Source organism: Homalodisca vitripennis, chromosome 2 (genome assembly GCF_021130785.1).
Source record: "Homalodisca vitripennis isolate AUS2020 chromosome 2, UT_GWSS_2.1, whole genome shotgun sequence".
NCBI classification, from domain to species: domain Eukaryota; kingdom Metazoa; phylum Arthropoda; class Insecta; order Hemiptera; family Cicadellidae; genus Homalodisca; species Homalodisca vitripennis.
The window spans coordinates 224,659,545-224,686,144 of NC_060208.1; the positions used below are offsets into that span (position 1 = coordinate 224,659,545).

At 35.3% G+C, this 26,600-nt stretch overlaps 1 protein-coding gene across 2 annotated transcripts in view; it reads right to left on the reverse strand.

The window, feature by feature from the left end:
• The window catches only part of LOC124355442 (E3 ubiquitin-protein ligase TRIM71), a 63,900-nt gene that overhangs the window by 26,524 nt on the left and 10,776 nt on the right, over positions 1-26,600 (reverse strand). The window contains exon 1 of one of the 2 annotated variants that reach the window (XM_046806582.1): positions 1,043-1,166. The exons of the other annotated variant lie outside the window; for it this stretch is intronic. The gene's annotated coding sequence lies outside the window, so the exon portion shown is untranslated. Of the gene's footprint in view, positions 1-1,042; positions 1,167-26,600 lie in introns of those variants that run through there. 2 annotated transcript variants of the gene reach the window in all.

Consider the following 26,600-nt stretch of genomic DNA (forward strand, 5'->3'; position numbering starts at 1 on the left):
TTGTAGATATAAGAATCTAGTTTTTCTGCCTCTGTCTTGTCTTATGCTTATTGTACTAAAAAACTTTAAAATTTTGTCTGACTTAATTTATAAGTTTATTAAAATGTCGCACGATTCCTTGATTTCTCTTTGAGGTTACTTTTTTCTTGCAGCCTTCTATTGGCCAGTTTCACTATTTGAGAAGTCTATGCTAGATGTAGGGTATTACACCCCAATGCAACAAGGAATTACAAAAATAAAACATACAAATTATAGGCTACCTCAAATTTGAAGTTTTTGTTGAATGTACCAGGAGGTGAAAGTAGTTTAGATTTTAAATCAACTTAGGCTTAGGCATTATATTGCAGTGCCTAAACCCGCATCAAACGAACAATTAAACAATCTCCACCAATAGCCTAATAACAATAGGCACTACATTCCATTAAGGGGTAATTGTGTATGAAATGTCTTTAGAGGGCTGAATTTTCTAGTGTTCCAGTGCAGTGTTTTAACATTTATCTTCTAAACTGTTCCTTTAGCAATTTATTTGTTTCAGACTAATTTTACATTCATTTACGTATGTGTTTATTTTTGTTGTTATATTTTGTATGTATGTATGTATAATATATATATATATATATATATGTTATTTCTTTATTGTGTTTGAATAGATGTAAAATGAATTAATATGATATAAAATGTACTTCAAGTCTAAGTAAATTGGCTATGCCACTAAAATCAAAAAATCAAATGTTTCACACAATTTTGTAACTACCATGGAAATTCATACAAATTGGTTCAGATCAGTCAAATAACAACAGTTTCTAACACCAGATATTATAGTTTAACCCAATTACAGTAAATAATGTATTAACCTTAGGATTGTCGTTCAAGTATTTCCCTATATTATTCACAAACCGGTTAAGCCAAACACAACAGTAATAAAACTAGTCATAAACATAACCTACAATTGTACTACAAAAGCAACAATGCAGTTGTAAGTGTGGAAATTCAGTTCATTCAACGCTAAAAGCAAAACTAATAGAATTTTACTTGAACTTACCAAAATCAGTTAACATTATGGCACTCCACCACCGGGGCTAGGGATAACCGCTCCCTCCAGCTATGTCACTCCTTCTGCTTGCCTGTCTGCCTGTCTCTCTCATCCATCTACCGACCCTTTTGTGACTGTTCCATTCCACTTGCACTCGTTCCTCCCTTGTGCTGTTCCTCTCTCTCCCAATCTGCTTTAGTCCTATCCTCGCTTTTACTTCCTTCCTCGATACAATCTTTTTTTCCATCAACTACTCGGTCTTTGTCTATCGACCCCCTTTTCCTCTCCTCTTCGTAGCTCGTAGTCTGCGCAGTCGCGCGGGACGAGACGGTAAACAAACGGTTACCCCCACCCAAATTTACCATGCCCTACCCTAACTTCTCCGTATTCCATTATTCACCATTCCACTCTACTCTCTAGACTCTCGGTCCCTGTCTGTAGTATATAGTCTCCATTCTTACGTTGATTTCACACCGTCAGCTTTAGACAGGGGGAGAAATGAGACTGCCGAGCAGAGCTTTCTATAAACTTCAAGTATTATTATTTTTGCGCTTCCTAAATGTGACTTAATAGTATATAAAAAATATCAACACAATTCTTTCGGATCTGAATATTTCCAATAACGTAGGGCGTAAAATTTAAACAATATTTAAAATATACACATTATAAATTAAATTTCACTTAACAATTTCATCTATAACAATTTGTTGATAATCATCCATAGTATAACCAATCTAATGGATTTCTGTAGGTTTACTGCGTTTATATAATCATAATAATGATTTTATAAAACATTACAATGTAAATTCAATTGTACATACAGATAATAATACGTTGACTCTGTTGTAATCCTGATAAGATTTAACATTTACCGTCGTTAAGTTTAAATTATAATTCTTATTCTTCTGTAAAATCATGAAGAATAAATTTGAATTCAAAATTCAGTGTGAACTGTTAAATATTAATTATATTTATTTGACAAAGTCTACAGCTAAAAAAAAACAAAAATTGTGTGACTAATGACTAATAACTACCTAAGAATTCAGGAATGGCTATTTCGACTTAATTCAAAGTCATATAATTTATGGATTAATTCTCTGACGCTAGGAGCATGCAATTGAAACAATTACGAGTCCGTTTCATAACATAACGTAACAAAAAGTTATATGAAAACAGTATGCCAGTGCAAACATAAGTATCGTTGTGTAAATATTTTGTATTGATTAAAATTAAGTAAAATAGGTTTCAATAGTTTAAAATAAAATTGTTTAAATCGTACAGCTGTTATTCGAAGCAAGTTGAAAAGGAGGTTGTTTCAAAATGCCAAGTACAGTCTGTGTATGTACTACTGAATATTTCTCCTATCCGGATTTAAATTTACCACATACAATGTACATACAAGGTGTGTTAAATTACAACAGGCCTGTTTCTGAACATCAGATTCAAAACGTGGTTGCGACAGAACAGTTGCGTCATGCGTGGTGCATCACGCACATTGCAGGCACTCTGAAACTGCCCAACGCTGCACTATTGGTTTTAATGTTTGAGGTAATGCAGAAAATTACCATGTGAAATAAACATAGTAATTTTAGAAGAAACATTATGTTTTGATTGAAACTAAATAAATTTCTGAACGTAATACTAAAATTATTATTGGATAAAAACCAATTTATCTATTAAGATAATATTAGTACAATTATCGGTTTAGTTTTATAAATTAGATTTTTTAAGTTAGGATATTGCTAAATAATCCAAACACAAATTTCTGCTTTGTGAGAAATGAATTGTAACTAATATAGGCTAATAATTAGATTATAAAGTATAAAGATTTGACTTTTGGGATATACCTTGTTACAACATATACTATCTGTTTTTCATGTATTACATCGTTGTGTTTATATATATATATATATATATATATTCTTATATATATATATATATATATATATATATATATATATATATATATATATATATAAGAAGTACTTTCTTAAACGTGTATCTAAAGTAAAGTGTAAATTAACAAGGAAACAATTTTTTAAATTTATGTCTATAAAAGATTAAATGACAAATTAAATACATTATTTTCGTAATCCTCATGAACACGAATCGTTCTTCTATTAAAAAAAACATTAATAATTAGAGTTTTGATCATGTCAAAATATGTACGGAAAAGAAATCGCCCAAATCTGATATTTCTCGTTATTTTGTATTGTTTATGTGATTTTATCCTGCATGTATTATTTTAAATAGTTATGAAACGTACTTAATGAAACAAAACTCTCATTTTAATGGGTTCTATCTTAAGATAATTTTGTACGTTATAATAACTAAGCAGTGTATTCAGATTTAATTTGTTTTTTTTTTCCACTACTATCAGTTATGCCATAAAACAACTCATTCTGTTGATTCGGCAATTCTTTCTTTATGTTCAGAAGGTCAAATGTCACAGGAAACAATGTCAAAGTTTCAATTCTACGACCCTTGTCAAACTTTGGCCAGAATTCCCCTCTTCTGAACCATTCTGCGAATTCCTGTGCTGACAACCCCACACGCTTTCTCACAAATGAACAGAGTACAGTAACGCCTTTCTCAACAACTCATAAACCACTTATTCTTTACGCTGTGTGTGAGCTGTTTTTATTAGTCTATATTAAAATATTAGTTTAATTTTAGTAGTAGAACCTTTCCTCAAGCTAAGGACACAAAGATTACCAATCTTAAAATTTACTGCATTTTTACAAAAGGTTTTCGCTGTGTGAATCTTTGAATAGTAAAGATTACAAAAACAGTTTCAGTACGTATTTTCTTATGCAAAATCGTATAGGTTTCACACTAGTATCATCACTGCAAAAGAGTGAAATCGCGTCAGTCTATGTAATAATATCAGAGACAACTGTCTCCGAAAACGTAAAATAGAAAACTGAAGTCGCTGTTAAAAAACATCGCAGTTAAACCGATGTCAGTAAGTGATTCGAAAATGTGAGCAAACAAATTGGACATCAAACATTTTCGTGGTGTGTTCATGAGGAAGTGTTAGGCTACTTGTTAGGTGAAATTTAGTGACATTCTGTTTTGACTTGTACCATAGCAGTCAGCCTCCCCAGGAACTGGTCTGGTAGTTGGGTTCAGAGAACCGATCTCAAGACAATAACGATTAGTCTGCATGTACATGTAGGCAAGGTTGGGTGGTGGCAGGGGTTCCCCTTACATACAAAGTGCGTTGGAGAATAATAAATACATCTCAAGAGCTTGGTTTAAAATATGTTGGTCAAAAAATTCGACGAGGTGCTGACCAGCGATGAAATCAAAATTTACAATATGTGGATATATAAATAATATGTACATCTCGGAGGAGTTACACATACACCCCCACGAGCGCAGAATTTGATAGCAACAAAGCAAACGTGATAAACGGATGAGCGTAAACGCTGCACGATTCATAGACAAACACGATGTGGTCATATGGTAAGAAATTGAAACCTTATAGGAGTTTGGCTGAACAAAACGCATTCGATATTGTTCCGGATGCAGCTTAAAGGTAACTTTCGAATACCACACGTTGCCAATCCAATAGAAAAACACGATATATTCGTGAAAGAATGAATAACTGGATAAAATCTCACTAAAACTACAGGAAAACATTAGGAAGTTGTGGGAGCAATTTGACAAACTCAAACACTGGAAGCTGCAGTTTAAGTGACAAGCCACCATGTCTCGACTCTAGAAGTTTTTGGTGCTTAAGACCTCTGGTGCCCTGGTGAATGACGTACGTGTGTTGTTTACACCGACATTTGTTTACAATTTCTACGTAGAGCGTCAAATATGCCTGTGTTGAAACTGGTCGGTAAAGTGGCCATCTTGCTTCTGCATTTAGAGAACCCCAGAAACGAATAAAATGCAGACGGATAAAGACAACAGACAAAACAGACGAATAACAGACTATTGATATAAGAGAAACGGACAACAAAGTACAAAGAAAAAGTCCCAGACACAGAACCAGAAGTGGTCACACAATAATAAAGGTTTCTTTTATCAGATTCTGAATCGAGGGAAGAAGTTCCACAAACCTCGTGACTCACAACACATTACACCACATGACCAAATCGATCTATAAGATAGTAATATTTTGATTTTCCCACTAATGATAATAATCCCGTTCTTACACAAGAGCGTAAACATCCAGCAGCACGTCAAGAATTCAGCAGATCTTTTTTCAAGAATCCCAAGAGGTGTCCAGCTCCTCAACATAACACAGGAGTATGAGTTTCAACGAAACTCATAAAAAACTCCCAGCTATACTAGCTTAAGACCGAAGGTCCAGAAGAACGTAAAGTCTTCCACCAACGAATACATCTCGTAAAAACCTGTGTTTAACAATCGTGAGTTCACGCGATATACGGTAACATATTGTACTGGTATCGTGTAATTGTAAAGAGATTACTTTGCAATTTGCAATATTTTCCGCAGTGTAAAGTCCGCCATTGAATGAAGGGAGACGCCTCCCATATCTCCCATTATGTCCAGGACCTCCATTGTACTATTTCTTTAAGTTATTAAGACCTACATGTTTGTATACTACAGAAAGCCTTACTCTTAAATATTGTCTGTCTTTCACGCCCGATATGCTGATAGTGAAGTCTCTGCCCTGCTGAGTTGTCTAATCAGTACCAAGAATGTTTCCAAAATGTACTGATATCAGTTAGAACAAGTTCCTCTCAACCTAACTGATATTAGTGAAGTCTCGGCTCTGCTGAGTTGTCTAATCTACCAAGCATGTTTGCAGAAATGTACTGATATCAGTAAAAGCAGGTTTCTCTCAGGCTAGCTGATAATAGTGAAGTCTCTGCTCTGCAGAGTTGTCTAATCGGTACCAAGCATGTTTGCAAAAATAGACTGAGTTCAATTTAAACAGAGTTCTCTCAGGCTAGCTGATATGAGTGAAGTCTCAGAACTGCTGAGTTGACTAATCGGTACCAAGCATGTTTGCAAAAATAGACTGAGATCAGTCTAAACAGAGTTCTCTCAGACTAGCTGATATTAGTGAAGAGTCAGGACTGTTGAGTTGTCTAATCGGTACAATGCATGTATGCAAAAATAGACTGAGATCAGTCTAAACAGAGTTCTCTCAGGCTAGCTGATATTAGTGAAGGCTCAGGACTGCTGAGTTGTCTAATCAGTACCAAGCATGTTTGCAAAAATATACTGAGATCAGTCTAAACAGAGTTCTCTCAGACTAGCTGATATTAGTGAAGTCTCAGAACTGCTGAGTTGTCTAATCGGTACCAAGCATGTTTGCAAAAATATACTGAGATCAGTCTAAACAGAGTTCTCTCAGACTAGCTGATATTAGTGAATTCTCAGCCCTGCTGAGTTATTTAATCGGTACCAAGCATGTTTGCAAAAATAGACTGGGATAAGTCTAAACAGAGTTTTCTCAGACCAGCTGATGTTAGTGAAGTCTCAGCCCTGCTGAGTTATTAAATCGGTACCAAGCATGTTTGCAAAAATAGACTGAGATCAGTCTAAACAGAGTTCTCTCAGACTAGCTGATATTAGTGAAGTATCAGGACTGCTGCGTTATTTAATCGGTACCAAGAATGTTTGCAAAAATAGACTGAGTTCAATTTAAACAGAGTTCTCTCAGACTAGCTGATATGAGTGAAGTCTCAGAACTGCTGAGTTGTCTAATCGGTACCAAGCATGTTTGCAAAAATAGACTGAGATCAGTCTAAACAGAGTTCTCTCAGACTAGCTGATATTAGTGAAGTATCAGGACTGCTGCGTTATTTAATCGGTACCAAGAATGTTTGCAAAAATAGACTGAGATCAATTTAAACAGAGTTCTCTCAGACTAGCTGATATGAGTGAAGTCTCAGAACTGCTGAGTTGTCTAATCGGTACCAAGCATGTTTGCAAAAATAGACTGAGATCAGTCTAAACAGAGTTCTCTCAGACTAGCTGATATTAGTGAAGTATCAGGACTGCTGCGTTATTTAATCGGTACCAAGAATGTTTGCAAAAATAGACTGAGATCAATTTAAACAGAGTTCTCTCAGACTAGCTGATATTAGTGAAGTCTCAGCCCTGCTGAGTTATTTAATCGGTACCAAGCATGTTTGCAAAAATAGACTGGGATCAGTCTAAACAGAGTTTTCTCAGACCAGCTGATGTTAGTGAAGTCTCAGCCCTGCTGAGTTGTCTAATCGGTACCAAGCATGTTTGCAAAAATAGACTGAGATCAGTCTAAACAGAGTTCTCTCAGACTAGCTGATATTAGTGAAGTCTCAGCCCTGCTGAGTTGTCCACTCACGCTACAAATACAAGTAAATCACGCGAACTTGGCGGAACTAATCAACATTTAAATTGGGGCGCATTGCGGGCAAATATGCCGGCCTGGAAACGAGGGCTAAATTGACAAAACAAACTGAATCCTCGTTGAGTACGGTTCGTCTCGGTGTGAGATGTGAGCCGTTGAAACGCTGTTATATTATAGGGAATGACAGCGACGGAATGGGTTAAGTCACGACATCTCGCCTCCGTCAACGCCGACACTCGCCTCGCGAATTGTCTGCCAGTCGCTTCAGCGCGCGATGTCTATGTGTCAGCTACACTGTGGAGTTAGTGTCGTCTGTCTGGACTGACTGAGACTGAACCATGGATAAATGGGTTAGTAGAGTTCACTATGCAGATATGTGGCAGGTAAAATTATATCGTCTAATGTCTCTTCAGCACTATAATTGCAACTGTCAATAAACTGTGATACACATAATTGCATATAAAACACGTATATAATGGTTTTAAATTTCCACCATTTGCTGTAAGATCCAATTTGGACTATTTTAAACTTCAACATCAATGTATTTTTTTCATTTACTCCCTTATTTAAATATTTAACTTCAACTATCACACTACTTTTTATCAAGCAACACTATCAATACATTAGTTTTTCGCTGTTTGAAAGTTGATATTAATTTGGTCTTAAATATCACAAGTACAATGAATGCTTATACTGATAACTGATTATACACTCTAAATTTTTGTATTTACATTCCAACTGAATAATAATACTCTACTTTTTAAAAGGCAAGATGTTTATTACGCTTTTAATTTATTTGTTCCGGTGGAGCAAACACTTTTTGTGATTAAAATGTTATTGAAATTAAATTCGGTAATGCAATTTCCACAAGTTTAATGAATGGAAATAAAAGTCGTTTGACAGGTATTTGGTCTTCCGATCATAATGTTAGTTTGGTTATTTAAACACGTATGTGACAGAAACGGCCAAATAAATAATTGAATCGTAAAAAGAGCTCTATGGTGTAGTGGTAGCGCACTCATCCGGCAAGTGAGAGATCCGAGTTCGAGTCCCGGCGGAGCAAGTTCTTTTTGTGATTCAATGTTTATTGAATACACAAGCGCGCGCGCGTTTGTGTGTGTGTGTGTGTGTGTGTGTGTGTGTGTGTGTGTGTGTGTGTGTGTGTGTGTGTGTGTGTGTGTGTGTGTGTGTGTGTGTGTGTGTGTGTGTGTGTGTGTGTGTGTGTGTGTGTGTGTGTGTGTGTGTGTGTGTGTGTGTGTGTGTGTGTGTGTGTGTGTGTGTGTGTGTGTGTGTGTGTGTGTGTGTGTGTGTGTGTGTGTGTGTGTGTGTGTGTGTGTGTGTGTGTGTGTGTGTGTGTGTGTGTGTGTGTGTGTGTGTGAATTGAAATATATTGGCTCTAATTAATGTTGGCTTACAAGATTTATTTTTGAATCTCTTGATGGTTTACAATGATGGACTTTAAAATACACGTAGAATAAACTCTCAGCAAGCATCTAAAGAATATTCATGAATGTCAACCTTATGGTCATGAAATAGGTTTGTAACCCCTAGAAGAGCTATATTTTTATCACCTTAAAACATCCTAGAAAGGTTAAAAAGATAAAAAGGTTAAAGGTTCATATATGCGTGTGTACATGAACTCAACAGGCAGCGGGTACCGGAAATACATTTTACCGGAAGTAGACGCTATTTGATCAAAGTAAAATGTGATGGCTATCGCATGTATAAATATGTATGTATTCTTAATCTACACTACAGCACCAGAAATACCTTAGACCGGAAGTAGATTACAGATAACGATTTCTCAGAATTTTAGTGAACAAAATAAAACCAAGACATTCTGCTTCGTTTCGAGGTTAGGATGGTCGACCATCATGTAACAGCATATAGGTTTTATTCTATTTATTTATTCCGCAAGATTTTAGATGTTACATTGTGTTTTGTATGTACGAGACTCGTATGTGACTGTATCAACCAACGATCTTAAAAAGCCGATTCTTAAAATTGAAATCGGTCTTAAAACAATAAAAATACGGACTGTTAAGGCGAGTACTTATTTATCTAGTATAAAACCAAAGATTAGTCATTCTTACTCAAGATTGATTACTTTTGCCAACATAATCTTTGTAGCAAGATTTACAGGTAGGCCTAATATCTACATAGCCTGTACACAATTCGGACTGAGAAGCATATTACAGTCATGAAAACGTCTACTCCCACACTTGTTCCCTAAATTTTTAGGGGTTTTAACAGACAAGAAATGACAATATAATAATTTTATCTATTCTTTAATGCTCCATACAATTTTTCTGTTTACAACCATGAACTTCGACCTCCTGAGCAAAATGATCTCAGATCGCCGATCCATAACAGATACATTCGTGTCGGTATGTTGGTACATTGTCGATATTAGCAAACTAATATAATAAAGGGTAGTACTCATACAGTTGTAGTAGTCGTCGTAGCGGTCACTCGTGTTGGTGAATTCGCGGATTAATTTAGTGTGAAAGAATCTTTAACACCGCGAAGCTGCTGGTTAGGGGGTCGTCAGGGTCCAAAACGTTTATTTTGAAATGCTCAATAATTAAACATTTCATTTAATTAAAAAAGACTGTTCGTAGGGTGTTCAGATCCGAGTCAATGCAGCCAATGGGAAATCTGTACAACTATGACGGTTATTTTTTCCGAAAGAGTTGATAATTGATTTTGACACCTTGGACCACAAAATTCGTATCCGATTTGTTATTAATTTTAACAGTTTGAAATGTTGAAATTTTCTAACGAAAATTTCCATACGACCCCTTTCAAACTGTCTGGACAGACACATCTTCCCAGTCCGAAGAGACACGTCCCATCATGTGCAAACACGTCAGATTTTAATCTCTTCACACCACGTCACCAACCTTGTTGGTTGCCATTTAGGGTTCTGGTGAATACATTGTATTATTATTTTGCACATAGATGATGAATCATCAGTTGATAACTTACAACAGCTAATCATAATTCTTCTGATTTTGACAGCAAGCTTTTTATTTATTTGAAGATTTTTTCAAGGCGATCCAGAATTGGCTAGCCACCGCTATCTTGTCTATGTAAATAAGAAAAATTAATCAGTGAAAAATATGTTACTACATGAATCTTAAAATAATGACACGATTGATTCAGTGGCAAATTGTATATCCGAATAATATATATATACAGGGTGATTCATGAAGTTCTCCCCCCCACTTCTACAGCACATTGTACTAGTAAAAATAATGAAAAAATGTTATATAAACATAGGTCCGAAAACGCTTCGTTAGCGAGTTACAGCTAGCGAAAGATTTCGCCTGAATTCCTGGGTAAAGAGTAAAATAAAGCCATACTGAACTTTTGGAAAGGTTAATTAAGTAAGAAATATCGTGGATTCTTATGTATTTTTACCTGGTAAAGCTAATAAAATAGGTTTCAGGACTGTACCTGTAGTAGTTTTTGAGGGATTCAGAGTTAAATGCAAAAAATTGGGGCACGAAACAATGTTTTTTTAAGTTTGATGTACAATAACTTTGTTAAATTGGTAATAAAATACATAAAATCAACAAACATTAATTGTAGAGAATTTAATTCTGAGAAAATTGTTATAATCAAAGTCTAAAATAAAACAGAAGTAAGTACCAAAAAATCTAATTTTATTCAGTATAATACATTACTAGCTGTAAGAAATACCGTACGGTATTTAGTTAAAATAAAACAAAAACATAATGTTTGTTCCTTAATGATGAGATAAATTGAGAAAAGAAGATTAACTGTTAAATAAATTTGTTTGTAAATAAAAATATCATGTTTTATTACGATGTATTTTTTTTAATAAAAAATTTACATCAAATGTTCGAAAATAAATGAAGCAAACATTTTCCCATTATTGTTTACTAATCATCGAAATGCAGTTTTTTGTTTTATTAATTTCTAAGTTGGTAACGCACGAATAACAGCTGATCAACAATGGTATTCTGTACTGTAAACGTTATAACTGTGTATTAGTGGTGTTTTGCAAGCTGCAGCAGGAGATCGGGTTCTGTGAATCGTGTTATTAAATGCAATTTTTCTGCGAGTTATAATTCGATGGTTTATTCAGCGAAAAAATGCCTTACTTATTTACATCAGAGGAATACGCTGATATGGTTTTTATTTTGGGTTACTGTAATGGTAATGCTAGAGCTGCTGTAGAAGAATATGAACTACGTTACCCTAATAGGAGGATTCCAGATACCAAAAACAATTTCAGGAACTTTTCGTACTCTTCGGGAAAACAGGATCACTACCAAGTACTAGAACCAATTATGAACGAGCTGCCCAACTTGATGATGATATTGTTATTAATCCTGTTCATCGCAGCCAGGGGTAAGTACACGACGTATTTCTAGGCGGATAGGAGTTTCGCAGTCAACGATGTGGAGGTCACTTAATCGAAACAAATTTTATCCGTTTCATAAACAAAAGGTTCAACATCTACAGCTAGGGGATGGTCCGCTTCGCTTGGAGTTTTGCAACGTTTTGAATATTAATAATCAACTCTACAAGCGTATTTTGTTTACGGATGAGGCACAATTCACTCGGGATGGTTTCAATAACTTGCACAATGAACACTCATGGGCAGAAGAAAATCCACATGAGGTAGTGGAACAGAACTTTCAACACCGATTTAGCGTCAATGTCTGGTGTGGCCTTTTGCACAATCGGCTGATTGGACCTTTCATATTACCTGGACGCCTTAAATGCTGAGTTCTATTTGCATTTCCTTCAAGAAGAGTTGCCGCAGGCTGTTAGAGAATGTTCCTTTACATCTCAGACAAAATTTGTACTTCCAGCATGACGGAGCACCTCCCCACTTTTCACGTGCCGTTTCTGCTTACTTAAAATCATCAATTTCTTGGACACTGGATTGGTCGTGGAGGGCCTCACCCTTGGCCACCAAGATCACCAGATCTATCTCCATTGGATTATTGCATCTGGGGATGGATGAAAAGACATTGTATACAAGACAAAAGTGAATTCTTGTGATGAATTAATTGCCCGTATTATGGATTCGGCTGTGAAGATACAGGGAAGTCCTGAAAAATTAAGAAATGCAACAATAGCAATACACAAACGTGGCTGCAAAATGTATTGATAATGATGGCCTCATTTTCGAACATCTATTATAAAAAGGTGCGTACGGTTGGCCCAACCCTGATTAATTTTGCTTAAAACTAGTAATGTATTATACTGAATAAAATTGATTTTTTGGTACTTATTTCTGTTTTATTTTAGACTTTGATTATATCAATTTTCTCAGAATTAAATTCTCTACAATTAATGTTTGTTGATTTTATGTATTTATTACCAATTTAACAAAGTTATTGTATACATCAAACTTAAAAAAAACATTGTTTCGTGCCCCAATTTTTTGCATTTAACCCTGAATCCCTCAAAAACTACTACAGGTACAGTTCTGAAACCTATTTTATTAGCTTTATCAGGTAAAAATACATAAAGAATCCACGATATTTCTTACTTAATTAACCTTTCCAAAAGTTCAGTATGGCTTTATTTTACTCTTTACCCAGGAATTCAGGGCGAAATCTTTCGCTAGCTGTAACTCGCTAACGATGCGTTTTCGGGACCTATGTTTATATAACATTTTTTCATAATTTTTACTAGTACAATGTGCTGTAGAAGTTGGGGGAGAACTTCATGAATCACCCTGTATATATATATATAATACCATTAAACACCATTCACAACTTGGTACTTATATTATAACCTATAATATGGTAAATATCCCTTAGGTAATGTTGTAATTTGACCACATCTGAGTGACATCTAAACCATAAGCGATGCAAAAAATTGAAAATATTTATGCTTCAATTTTTTTTTATCCAGTCGATTTTAAATAAAAAAAGTTGAGTTTTACAATAGGAGTGTCCGTTACTCACAATATAAAATAAAACCATTTATGACGTAACGGTGAAAATGTCATATGACCTTTTCGTATCTGAAGTAGAGTAAATTCCAGGTATTTCAAGCTTTGCTATAATCGGGCTTGAAATTTAAACTTAACTCGCAATAGCCAACCTATAATCGGGCTTATGACTCGCAATAGCCAACCATTCCGAAGAACCAGGCCGTACCAGTTTTGCACAATGAAGTAGGGATGCACGATGCTCTGTCATTGTTATGTATACGACATCTGGTCGTACACACGCGCCAACCGGTGTACTGTAGGCCGCGTGCCTGTTTTCCTGCCTATAAACCTCTACGCCCATTACAATGTTTTAATATACGGCACTTTTGTGCTCTGGCATATGTACGTTTTAGTTCAAACAAAAAACATCATTTAGATTGGTGCTAGTGATGTAAAGTTACTTTAAGAAACATTTAATGAATTAAAAAATAGTTATATATTTTTTTGCATTACACTTTACACTTTAACCGATACACCTCAATATGTTTTACAAGAGTCGTATAAATACAGTTTAATCAATACTAACCATTAATTACATCAAATTACAAGCTCCATTTTCAACATTTCAACAACAATACTAACTATGAAAAATGAGCTCGAAACATCAAACACAAACTGTACATACTGTAATCTAAAGAACCAACAACTAAAAAAATAACCAGGTACACTTCTCATCCAATATTAGAAAACGTATATAAATGGGCTGAAAAGAGTAAAATAATTTGACTTGAATTCAAAAAAATTAATAATCACATCCAGATTTTACTATAAATTAAGTCTGCCTGTTATGCGTAAGTACATTCGCACCTGATGTACGGGTGGTCGTTTTGGGGGAATTCTTTGGACTCATTCAAAATTTTCTAAATTGAGATAGCATAGTAAAAATATGTTTCAGCTGGACTGAAAAACCTTCAAAACAGTTTGAAATTTTGACTCTTAATTTTTTTATTTTGAGCTAAATTTTGACAGACCTAAAAATCAAATCAAACAGTACCAGATGAGACACGAAACTCTGCACTCCTATTCATCGATTGGCCCATCATTATAAGGAGAGAGCGTACTACTCTGCTTTGAGAGTATACAACAAGCCTCCTTATCACTGCTTTGAGAGTGTACAACAAGCCTCCTCTCACTGCTTTGAGAGTGTACAAGCCTCCTCTCAATCTTAAACCAGAGTGAAATATGCAAGTCTTTAGATTGCACACTACGACACCACATGACGAGCCGGTTTTACTACACAGTATAAAAGTTTTGTGTAGATTTTAATTTAGCTAGTCTTGTGTCGTAGCTCAATTAGTTGACTCAGTTGCTTAATCACTCTCTAATTGTTATAAATGCTAAAGTAACTTTGTATGGTGGTTTTGCTTTCATACATAAATTATTCAACCGTTTTTACTAAAATTCTCCATTCAGGGACGTAGCCAGCGAGAAGGTCCAAGGGGTCCGGGCACCCCCCCAATTTTAAAAATCTTCAATTATTTGTTTAGTAAACGATTATTATTATTATTTAAATAATTCACAATTACTGACATGTACTGCTAAAAGATCGTTCTCAACAAAATAACGGGCCAAGAACTTTTAAAGGAACTAAATGGGGCCTTACTCTCTGTCCACTATTGGAAAATATCTTACATTCATTTACGTATGTGTTTATTTTTAATTGCTATATTTTGTATGTATATATGTTATTTCTTTATTTGTTTTTGAAATAGATGTAAAATGAATTAATAAGATATAAAATGTACTTCAATTCTAAGTAAAATTGGGCTATACCAATAAAATCAAATGTTTTCAAACAATTTTTGTAACTAAGATGGAAACTCATACAATTTGATTCAGATAAGTTAAATAAAACAACACTTTCTAACACCAGATATTATAGTTTAACCCAATTACAGTCAATGAATAACCTTTAGGGTTCTCGTTTCAAGTTATTTCCTTATATTATTCATAAACCGGTTAAGCCAAACACAACAGTAATAAAACTAGTCATAAACATAACCTACAATTGTACTACAATAGCAACAATGCAGTTGTGAGTGTGGAAATTCAGTCTTCATTCAACGCTACAAGCAAAACGAATAGAATTTTACTTGAACTTACCAAAATCAGTTTAACATTATGGCACTCCACCACCGGGGCTAGGGATAACCGCTCCCTCCAGCTATGTCACTCCTTCTGCTTGCCTGTCTGCCTGTCCTCTCTCATCCATCTACCGACCCTTTTGTGACTGTTCCATTCCACTTGCACTCGTTCCTCCCTTGTGCTGTTCTTCTGTCTCCCAATCTGCTTTAGTCCTATCCTCGCTTTAACTTCCTTCCTCGATACAATCTTTTTTTCCATCAACTATTCGGTCTTTGTCTATCGACCCCCTTTTCCTCTCCTCTTCGTAGCTCGTAGTCTGCGCAGTCGCGCGGGACGAGACGGTAAACAAACGGTTACCCCCACCCAAATTTACCATGCCCTACCCTAACTTCTCCGTATTCCATTATTCACCATTCCACTCTACTCTCTAGACTCTCGGTCTCTGTCTGTAGTATATAGTCTCCATTCTTACGTTGATTTCACACCGTCAGCTTTAGACAGAGGAGAAATGAGACTGCCGAGCAGGCCTTACTATAAACTTCAAGTATTATTAATTTTTGCGCTTCCTAAATGTGACTTAATAGTATAAAAAAAATATCAACACGATTCTTTCGGATCTAAATATTTCCAATAACGTAGGGGCGTAAAATTTAAACAATATTTAAAATATACATATTATAAATTAAATTTCACTTAACAATTTCATCTATAACGATTTGATGATAATCATCCATAGTATAAACCAATCTAATGGATTTCTGTAGGTTCACTGCGTTTTTATAATCATAATAATGATTTTTATAAAACATTACAATGTAAATTCAATTGTAGATACAGATAATAATATGTTGACTCCGTTGTAATCCTGATAAGATTTAACATTACCGTCGTTAAGTTTAAATTATAATTCTTATTCTTCTGTAAAATCATGAAGAATAAATTTGAATTCAAAATTCAGTGTGAACTGTTAAATATTAAATTATATTTATTTGACAAAGTCTACAGCTAAAAAAAAAAATTGTGTGACTAATGACTAATAACTACCTAAGAATTCAGGAATGGCTATTTCGACTTAATTCAAAGTCATATAATTTATGGATTAATTCTCTGACGCTAGGAGCATGCAATTGAAACAATTACGAGTCCGTTTCATAACATAAACGTAACAAAAAGTGATATGAAAACAGTATGCCAGTGCAAACATAAGTAATCGTTGTGTAAATATTTTGTATTGATTAAAAATTAAGTAAAATAGGTTTCAATAGTTTAAAATAAAATACTTTAAATCGTAAAGCTGTTATTCGATGCAAGTTGAAAATGAGGTTGTCTCAAAACGCCAAGTACAGTGTGTGTATGTACTACTAAATATTTAACTCCTATCCGGATTTAAATTTACCACATTAAAGGTGTTTTAAATTACAACAGGCCTGTTTCTGAACATCAGATTCAAAACGTGGTTGCGACCAGAACAGTTGCGTCATGCGTGGTGCATCACGCACATTGCAGGCACTCTGAAACTGCCCAACGCTGCACTATTGGTTCTAATGTTTGAGGTAATGCAGAAAATTACCATGTGAAATAAACATAGTAATTTTAGAAGAAACATTATGTTTTGATTGAAACTAAATAAATTTCTGAACGTAATACTAAAATTATTATTAGATAAAAACCAATTTATCTATTAAGATAATATTAGTACAATTATCGGTTTAGTTTTTTTAAATTAGATTTTTTTTAAGTAGGATATTGCTAAATAATCAAAACACAAATTTCTGCTTTGTGAGAAATGAATTTTAAGTAATATAAATAATTAGATTATAAAGTGTAAAGATTTGACTTTTGGAATATACCTTGTTACAACATACACTATCTGTTTTTTCATGTATTACATCGTTGTGTTTATATATATATATATATATATATATATATATATATATATAAGAAGTAGGCTACTTTCGTAAACGTGTACCTAAAGTAAAGTGTAAATTTAACAGGGAAACAATTTTGAAATTTTATTTCTTATAAAAGATTAAATGACAAATTAAATACATTATTTTCGTAATCCTCATGAACACGAATCGTTTCTTCTATTAAAAAAATCATTAATAGTCTAATTATTTTGATCATGTCAAAAATATATACGCAAAAGAAATCACCCAAATCTGATATTTCTCGTTATTTTTTTATTGTTTATGTGATTTTATTTTGCATGTATTATTTTAAATAGTTATGAAACGTACTTAATGAAACAAAACTCTCATTTTAATCGGTTCTATCTTAAGATAATTTTGTACGTTATAATAACTAACCATTGTATTCAGATTTAATTTGTTTTGATGTTCCAATGTTATGGTTAGGTGTAAGAGAGGACTTAATAGTCCTAACCTCGCCAATTGAATATGTTTTACGTTGTATTCAATAAAGACATTTTTCATTTCAATACTATCAGTTATGCCATAAAACAACTCATTCTGTTGATTCGGCAATTCTTTCTTTGTGTTCAGAAGGTCAAATGTCACAGGAAACAATGTCAAAGTTTCAATTTTACGACTATTGTCAAACTTTGGCCAGAATTCCCCTCTTCTGAACCATTCTGCGAATTCCTGTGCTGACAACCCCACACGCTTTCTCACAAATGAACAGAGTAGTAACGCCTTTCTCAACAACTAATAAACCACTTATTCTTTACGCTGTGTGTGAGCTGTTTTTATTAGTCTATATTAAAATATTAGTTTAATTTTAGTAGAACCTTTCCTAAAGCTTAGGACACAAAGATTACCAATCTTATAATTTACTGCATTTTTACAAAAGACTTTCGCTGTGTGAATCTTTGAATAGTAAAGATTACAAAAACAGTTTCAGTACGTATTTTCTTATGCAAAATCGTATAGGTTTTCACACTAGTATCATCACTGCTAAAGAGTGAAATCGCGTCAGTCTATGTAATAATATCAGAGACAACTTGTCCTCCGAAAAACATAAAATAGAAAACTGAAGTCGCTGTTAAAAAACATCGCAGTTAAACCGATGTCAGTAAGTGATTCGAAAAATGTGAGCAAACAAATTGGACATCAAACATTTCTGCGGTGTGTTCATAAGGAAGTGTTTAGGCTACTTGTTAGGTGAAACTTAGTGACATTCTGTTTTGACTTTGTACCATAGCAGTCAGCCTCCCCAGGAACTGGTCTGGTAGTTGGGTTCAGAGAACCGATCTCAAGACAATAACGATTAGTCTGCATGTACATGTAGGCAAGGTTGGGTGGTGGCAGGGGTTCCCCTTACATACAAAGTGCGTTGGAGAATAATAAATACATCTCAAGAGCTTGGTTTAAAATATGTTGGTCAAAAAATTCGACGAGGTGCTGACCAGTGATGAAATCAAATTTACAATATGTGGATATATAAATAATATGTACATCTCGGAGGAGTTACACATACACCCCCACGAGCGCAGAATTTGATAGCAACAAAGCAAACGTGATAAACGGATGAGCGTAAACGCTGCACGATTCATAGACAAACACGATGTGGACATATGAAAGAAATTGAAAACTTTCGAGGATATTGGCTGGACCAAACGCATTCGATATTGTTCCGGATGCAGCTTAAAGGTAGTAACTTTCGAATACCACACGTTGTCAATTCAATAGAAAAACACGATATATCCGTGAAAGAATGAATAACTGGATAAAATCTTACTAACACTACAGGAAAACATTAGGAAGTTGTGTGAGCAATTTGAAAAACTCAAACAGTGGAAGCTACAGTGACAAGCTACTGTGTCTCGATTCGAACAAAAAGGGTTTGATACTTAAAACCTCTGGTGCCCTGGTGAATAACGTACGTGTGTTGTTTACACCGACATTTGTTTACAATTTCTACGTAGAGCGTCAAATATGCCTGTGTTGAAACTGGTCGGTAAAGTGGCCATCTTGCTTCTGCATTTAGAGAACCCCAGAAAAGAATAAAATGCAGACGGATAAAGACAACAGACAAAACAGACGAATAACAGACTATTGATATAAGAGAAACGGACAACAATAGTACAAAGAAAAAGTCCCAGACACAGAACCAGAAGTGGTCACACAATAATAAAGGTTTCTTTTATCAGATTCTGAATCGAGGGAAGAAGTTCCACAAACCTCGTGACTCACAACACATTACACCACATGACCAAATCGATCTATAAGATAGTAATATTTTGATTTTCCCACTAATGATAATAATCCCGGTCTTACACAAGAGCGTAAACATCCAGCTGTCAACTCCAGCAGCACGTCAAGAATTCAGCAGATCTTTTTTCAAGAATCCCAAGAGGTGTCCAGCTCCTCAACATAACACAGGAGTATGAGTTTCAACGAAACTCAATAAAAAACTCATATACTAGCTTAAGACCGAAGGTCCAGAAGAACGTAAAGTCTTCCACCAACGAATACATCTCGTAAAAACCTGTGTTTAACAATCGTGAGTTCACGCGATATACGGTAACATATTGCACTGGTATCGTGTAATTGTAAAGAGATTACTTTGCAATATTTTCCGCAGTATAAAGTCCGCCATTGAATGAAGGGAGACGCCTCCCATATCTCCCATTACATCCAGGACCTCCATTGTACTATTTCTTTAAGTTATTAAGACCTACATGTTTGTATATTACAGAAAGCCTTACTCTTAAATATTGTCTGTCTTTCATGCCCGATATGCTGATAGTGAAGTCTCTGCCCTGCTGAGTTGACTAATCGGTACCAAACATGTTTTGCAAAATAGACTGAGATAAGTCTAAACAGAGTTCTCTCAGATCAGCTGATATTAGTGAAGTCTCAGGACTGCTGAGTTGTCTAATCGGTACCAAGTATGTTTGCTAAAAATAGACTGAGATCACTCTAAACAGAGTTCTCTCAGACTAGCTGATATTAGTGAAGTCTCAGCCCTGCTGAGTTGTCTAATCGGTACCAAGCATGTTTGCAAAAATAGACTGAGATCACTCTAAACATAGTTCTCTCAGACTAGTTGATGTTAGTGAAGTCTAAACCCTGCTGAGTTGTCTAATCGGTACCAAGCATGTTTGCAAAAATAGACTGAGATCAGTCTAAACAGAGTTCTCTCAGACTAGTTGATGTTAGTGAAGTCTCAGCCCTGCTGAGTTGTCTAATCGGTACCAAGCATGTTTGCAAAAATAGACTGAGATCAGTCTAAACAGAGTTCTCTCAGACTATATAGCTGATATTAGTGAAGTCTAAGCCCTGCTGAGTTGTCTAATCGGTACCACCAAGCATGTTTGCAAAAATAGACTGAGATCACTCTAACATAGTCTCTCTCAGACTAGTTGATGTTAGTGAAGCTCAGCTCAGCCCTGCTGAGTTGTCTAATCGGTACCATCGGCATGTTTGCAAAAATAGACTGAGATCACTCTAAACATAGTTCTCTCAGACTAGCTGATGTTAGTGAAGTCTCAGAACTGCTGAGTTGTCTAATCGGTACCAAGCATGTTTGCAAAAATAGACTGAGATCAGTCTAAACAGAGTTCTCTCAGACTAATAGCTGATATTAGTGAAGTCTAAGCCCTGCTGAGTTGTCTAATCGGTACCAAGCATGTTTGCAAAAATTGACTGAGATCACTCTAAACATAGTTCTCTCAGACTAGTTAGTTGATGTTAGTGAAGTCTCAGCCCTGCTGAGTTGTCTAATCGGTACCAAGCATGATTGCAAAAATAGACTGAGATCACTCTAAACATAGTTCTCTCAGACTAGCTGATGTTAGTGAAGTCTCAGAAGCCCTGCTGAGTTGTCTAATCGGTACCAAGCATGTTTGCAAAAATAGACTGAGATCACTCTAAACATAGTTCTCTCAGACTATATAGATGATATTAGTGAAGTCTCAGCCCTGCTGAGTTGTCTAATCGGTACCAAGCATGTTTGCAAAAATAGACTGAGATCAGTCTAAACAGAGTTCTCTCAGACTAGTTGATGTTAGTGAAGTCTCAGCCCTGCTGAGTTGTCTAATCGGTACCAAGCATGTTTGCAAAAATAGACTGAGATCACTCTAAACATAGTTCTCTCAGACTGATGTTAGTTGAAGTCTTAGTGAAGTCTCAGACTGCTGAGTGTCTAATCGGTACCAAGCATGTTTGCAAAAATAGACTGAGATCAGTCTAAACAGAGTTCTCTCAGACTAGCTGATATTAGTGAAGTCTAAGCCCTGCTGAGTTGTCTAATCGGTACCAAGCATGATTGCAAAAATAGACTGAGATCACTCTAAACATAGTTCTCTCAGACTAGTTGATGTTAGTGAAGTCTCAGCCCTGCTGAGTTGTCTAATCGGTACCAAGCATGATTGCAAAAATAGACTGAGATCACTCTAAACATAGTTCTCTCAGACTAGCTGATGTTAGTGAAGTCTCAGAACTGCTGAGTTGTCTAATCGGTACCAAGCATGTTTGCAAAAATAGACTGAGATCACTCTAAACATAGTTCTCTCAGACTAGTTGATGTTAGTGAAGTCTCAGCCCTGCTGAGTTGTCTAATCGGTACCAAGCATGTTTGCAAAAATAGACTGAGATCAGTCTAAACAGAGTTCTCTCAGACTAGCTGATATTAGTGAAGTCTAAGCCCTGCTGAGTTGTCTAATCGGTACCAAGCATGTTTGCAAAAATAGACTGAGATCACTCTAAACATAGTTCTCTCAGACTATATAGCTGATATTAGTGAAGTCTCAGCCCTGCTGAGTTGTCCACTCACGCTACAAATACAAGTAAATCACGCGAACTTGGCGGAACTAATCAACATTTAAATTGGGGCGCATTGCGGGCAAATATGCCGGCCTGGAAACGAGGGCTAAATTGACAAAACAAACTGAATCCTCGTTGAGTACGGTTCGTCTCGGTGTGAGATGTGAGCCGTTGAAACGCTGTTATATTATAGGGAATGACAGCGACGGAATGGGTTAAGTCACGACATCTCGCCTCCGTCAACGCCGACACTCGCCTCGCGAATTGTCTGCCAGTCGCTTCAGCGCACGATGTCTATGTGTCAGCTACACTGTGGAGTTAGTGTCGTCTGTCTGGACTGACTGAGACTGAACCATGGATAAATGGGTTAGTAGAGTTCACTATGCAGAGATGTGGCAGGTAAAATTATATTGTCTAATGTCTCTGTCAGCACTATAATTGCAACTGTCAATAAACTGTGTTACACATAATAATTGTATATAAAAAGTATATCATGGTTTTAAAATTTCCGCAATTTGCTGTAAAAAATCCAGTAAATTTAACTAATTTAACTTCAACATCATTATATATTAACGTTTAATCCCTAATTTGTAGATGTCACTTTAACTATTACACTACTTTTTTTCTTGCAACATTATCAATATATATATATATATATATATATATATATATATATATATATATATATATATATATTCGCTGTTTGAAGGTTGATATTGATTTGGTCTTAAATAACACAAGTACAATGAATGCTTATGCTTATAACTGATATACACTCGAAATTCGTGTATTTGCATTCCAATTGAATAATATATGCTAATTTTTAAAAGGCAAGGTGTTTATAACAGCTTTTCATTTATGTGTTCCGGCGGAGCAATTACTTTTTTTAATTCTATGTTTATTGAAATTAAATTCGGCTAATGCCATTTATACAAGTGTAATTAATGTAAATAAAAGTCGTTTGACAGGTATTTGGTCTTCCGATCATATGTTAGTTTGGTTATTTAAACGCATATGTGACAGAAACGGCCAAATACAAAATAATTGAATCGTAAAAGTAAGAGCTCTGTGGTGTAATGGTGGTGCACTTACCCAGGAAGTGAGAGATCCGGGTTCGAGTCCGGACGGAGCAAGTATTTTTGTGATTTAATGTTTACTGAAACGCGCGCGCGCGTTTGTGTGTGTGTGTGTGTGTGTGTGTGTGTGTGTGTGTGTGTGTGTGTGTGTGTGTGTGTGTGTGTGTGTGTGTGTGTGTGTGTGTGTGTGTGTGTGTGTGTGTGTGTGTGTGTGTGTGTGTGTGTGTGTGTGTGTGTGTGTGTGTGTGTGTGTGTGTGTGTGTGTGTGTGTGTGTGTGTGTGTGTGTGTGTGTGTGTGTGTGTGTGTGTGTGTGTGTGTGTGTGTGTGTGTGTGTGTGTGTGTGTGTGTGTGTGTGTGTGTGTGTGTGTGTGTGTGTGTGTGTGTGTGTGTGTGTGTGTGTGTGTGTGTGTGTGTGTGTGTGTGTGTGTGTGTGAATTGAAATATTTGGCTCCAATTAATGTTGGCTTACAAGTTTTATTTTTGAATCTCCTGATGGTCTTTACAATGATGGACTTTCACGTAAAATAAACTCTCAGCAAGTATGTAAAGAATATTCATGAATGTCAACCCTATGGTTTTGAAATAGGTTTGTCACGCCTAGTAGAACTATATTTTTTATCACTTAAAACTATCCTAGAAAGTTTAAAAAGATCAAAAGGTTAAAGGTTCATATATACGTGTGTTTATGAACTCAACAGGCAGCAGGTACCGGAAATACATTTTATCGGAAGTAGACGCTATTTGATCAAAGTAAAATGTGATGGCTATCGTATGTATAAATATGTATGTATTCTTAATCTACACTACAGCAACAGAAATACCTTAGACCGCAAGTAGATTACAGATAACGATTTCTCAGAATTTTAGTGAACAAAATAAAACCAAGACATTCTGCTTCGTTTCGAGGTTAGGATGGTCGACCATCATGTAACAGCATAGGCCTATAGGTTTTATTCTATTTATTTATTCCGCAAGATTTTAGATGTTACATTGTGTTTTGTATGTACGAGACTCGTATGTGACTGTATCAACCAACGATCCTAAAAAGCCGATCCTTAAAATTGAAATCGGTCTTAAAACAATAAAAATACGGACTGTTAAGGCGAGTACTTATTTATCTAGTATAAAACCAAAGATTAGTCATTCTTACTCAAGATTGATTACTTTTGCCATCATAATCTTTGTAACAAGATTTACAGGTAGGCCTATTATCTACATAGCCAGTACACACTTCGGACTGAGAAGCATAAATAGCAGTCATAAAACGTCTACTCCCACACTTGTTCCCTACATTTTTAGGGGTTTTAACAGACAAGAAATGACAATATAATAATTTGATCTATTCTTTAATGCTCCATACATAGTTATTCAAAACTATCCAGGACTCGATACTATTTACTTTATTTCATTTGATATATGTTTCGATAAGTAACTGCTCTAACAATTTTAAATTTAAAATGTTTCTGTTTACAACCATGAACTTCGACCTCCTGAGCAAAGTGATCTCAGATCGCCGATACATAACAGATACATTCGTGTTGGTATGTTGGTACATTGTCGATAGTAGCGAAATGTTTATAATCAAGGGTAGTTAGTACTCAAACTAAGTAAATTTATTAAAAAATATCCAGGACTCGATACTATTTACTTTATTCATTTGATATATGTTTCGATAAGTAACTGCTCTAACAATTTTAAATTTAAAATGTTTCTGTTTACAACCATGAACTTCGACCTCCTGAGCAAAGTGATCTCAGATCGCCAATCCATAACAGATACATTCGTGTCGGTATGTTGGTACATTGTCGATAGTAGCGAAATGTTTATAATCAAGGGTAGTTAGTACTCATACTAAGTAAATTTATTAAAAAATATCCAGGACTCGCATTTGATATATGTTTTGATAAGTAACTGCTCTAGCTGATTTTGTTTTTCTGCTTGCAACCACGAACTTCGATTAGCAAAGTGATCACAGATCGCCGATCCATAACAGATACATTCGTGTCGTAAATTGTCGATGTTAGCAAACAGTACTCATACAGTTGTAGCAATTATCGTAGCGGTCACTCGAGTGAATTCGCGGATCAATTTAGTGTGAAAGAATTTTTAACAGCTGCTGGTTATCGTCAGGGTCCAAAACGTTTATTTCGAAATCCTCAATAATTAAACATTTCATTGAATTAAAAAAGACTGTTCGTAGGGTGTTCAGATCCGAGTCAATGCAGCCGATGGGAAATCTGTACAACTATGACGGTTATCTTTTCCGAAAGAGTATGACATAATTAATTTTGACACTTGTGCCTCAAAATTCATGTCCGATTTGTTATTAATTTTAACAGTTTGAAATGTTGAAATTTTGTAACGAAAATTTCCATACGACCCCTTTAAAACTGTCTGGACAGAAACATCTTCCCAGTCCGAAGACACACGTCCCATCATGTGTAAACACGTCAGATTTTAATCTCTTCACACCACGTCACCAACCTTGTTGGTTGCCATTTAGGGTTCTGGTGAATACATTGTATTGTTATTTTGCACATAGATTATGAATCATCAGTTTATAACCTACAACAGCTAATCACAGTTCTTCTGATTTTGACAACAAGCGTTTTATTTAATTGAAGATTTTTTCAAGGCGGTCCAGAATTTCCCTAGCCACCGCTATCTTGTCTATGTAAATAAGAGAAATTAATCAGTGAAAAATATATTACTACATGAATCTTAAAATAATGACACGATTGATTCAGTGGCCAATTTATATCCAAATAATATATATGTATAATACCATTAAACTCCATTCACAACTTGCAACTTATATTATAACCTATAATATGGTAACTATCCCTTAGGTAATGTTGTAATTTGACCACATCTGAGTGATATCTAAACCATACGCGATACAACAAAATTGTAAATATGTATGCTTTTATTTTTTTATACTCTGTCGGATTTTAATTCAAAACATTCAGTTTTACAATACGAGTGTCACTTACTCACACAGTATAACATATTAATATCATTTTCGTCGTAAAGGTGAAAAATGTTATATGACCTTTTCGTACCTAAAGTAGAGTAAATTCCGGGTATTTCAAGCTTGGCTGTAATCGGACTTGAAATGAAAACTTAAGGCCCACTCGCAATATCCAACCATTCCGACGAACCAAGCCGTACCAGTTTTGCACAATGAAGTAAGGATGCACGATGCTCTGTCATTGTTATGTATACGACATCTGGTCGTACACACGCGCCAACCGGTGCACTGTAGGCCGCGTGCCTGTTCTCCGACCAATAAACCACTACGCCCATTACAATGTTTTAATATACAGCACTTTTGTGCTCTGGCATATGTACGTTTTAGTTCAAACGTCATCATTT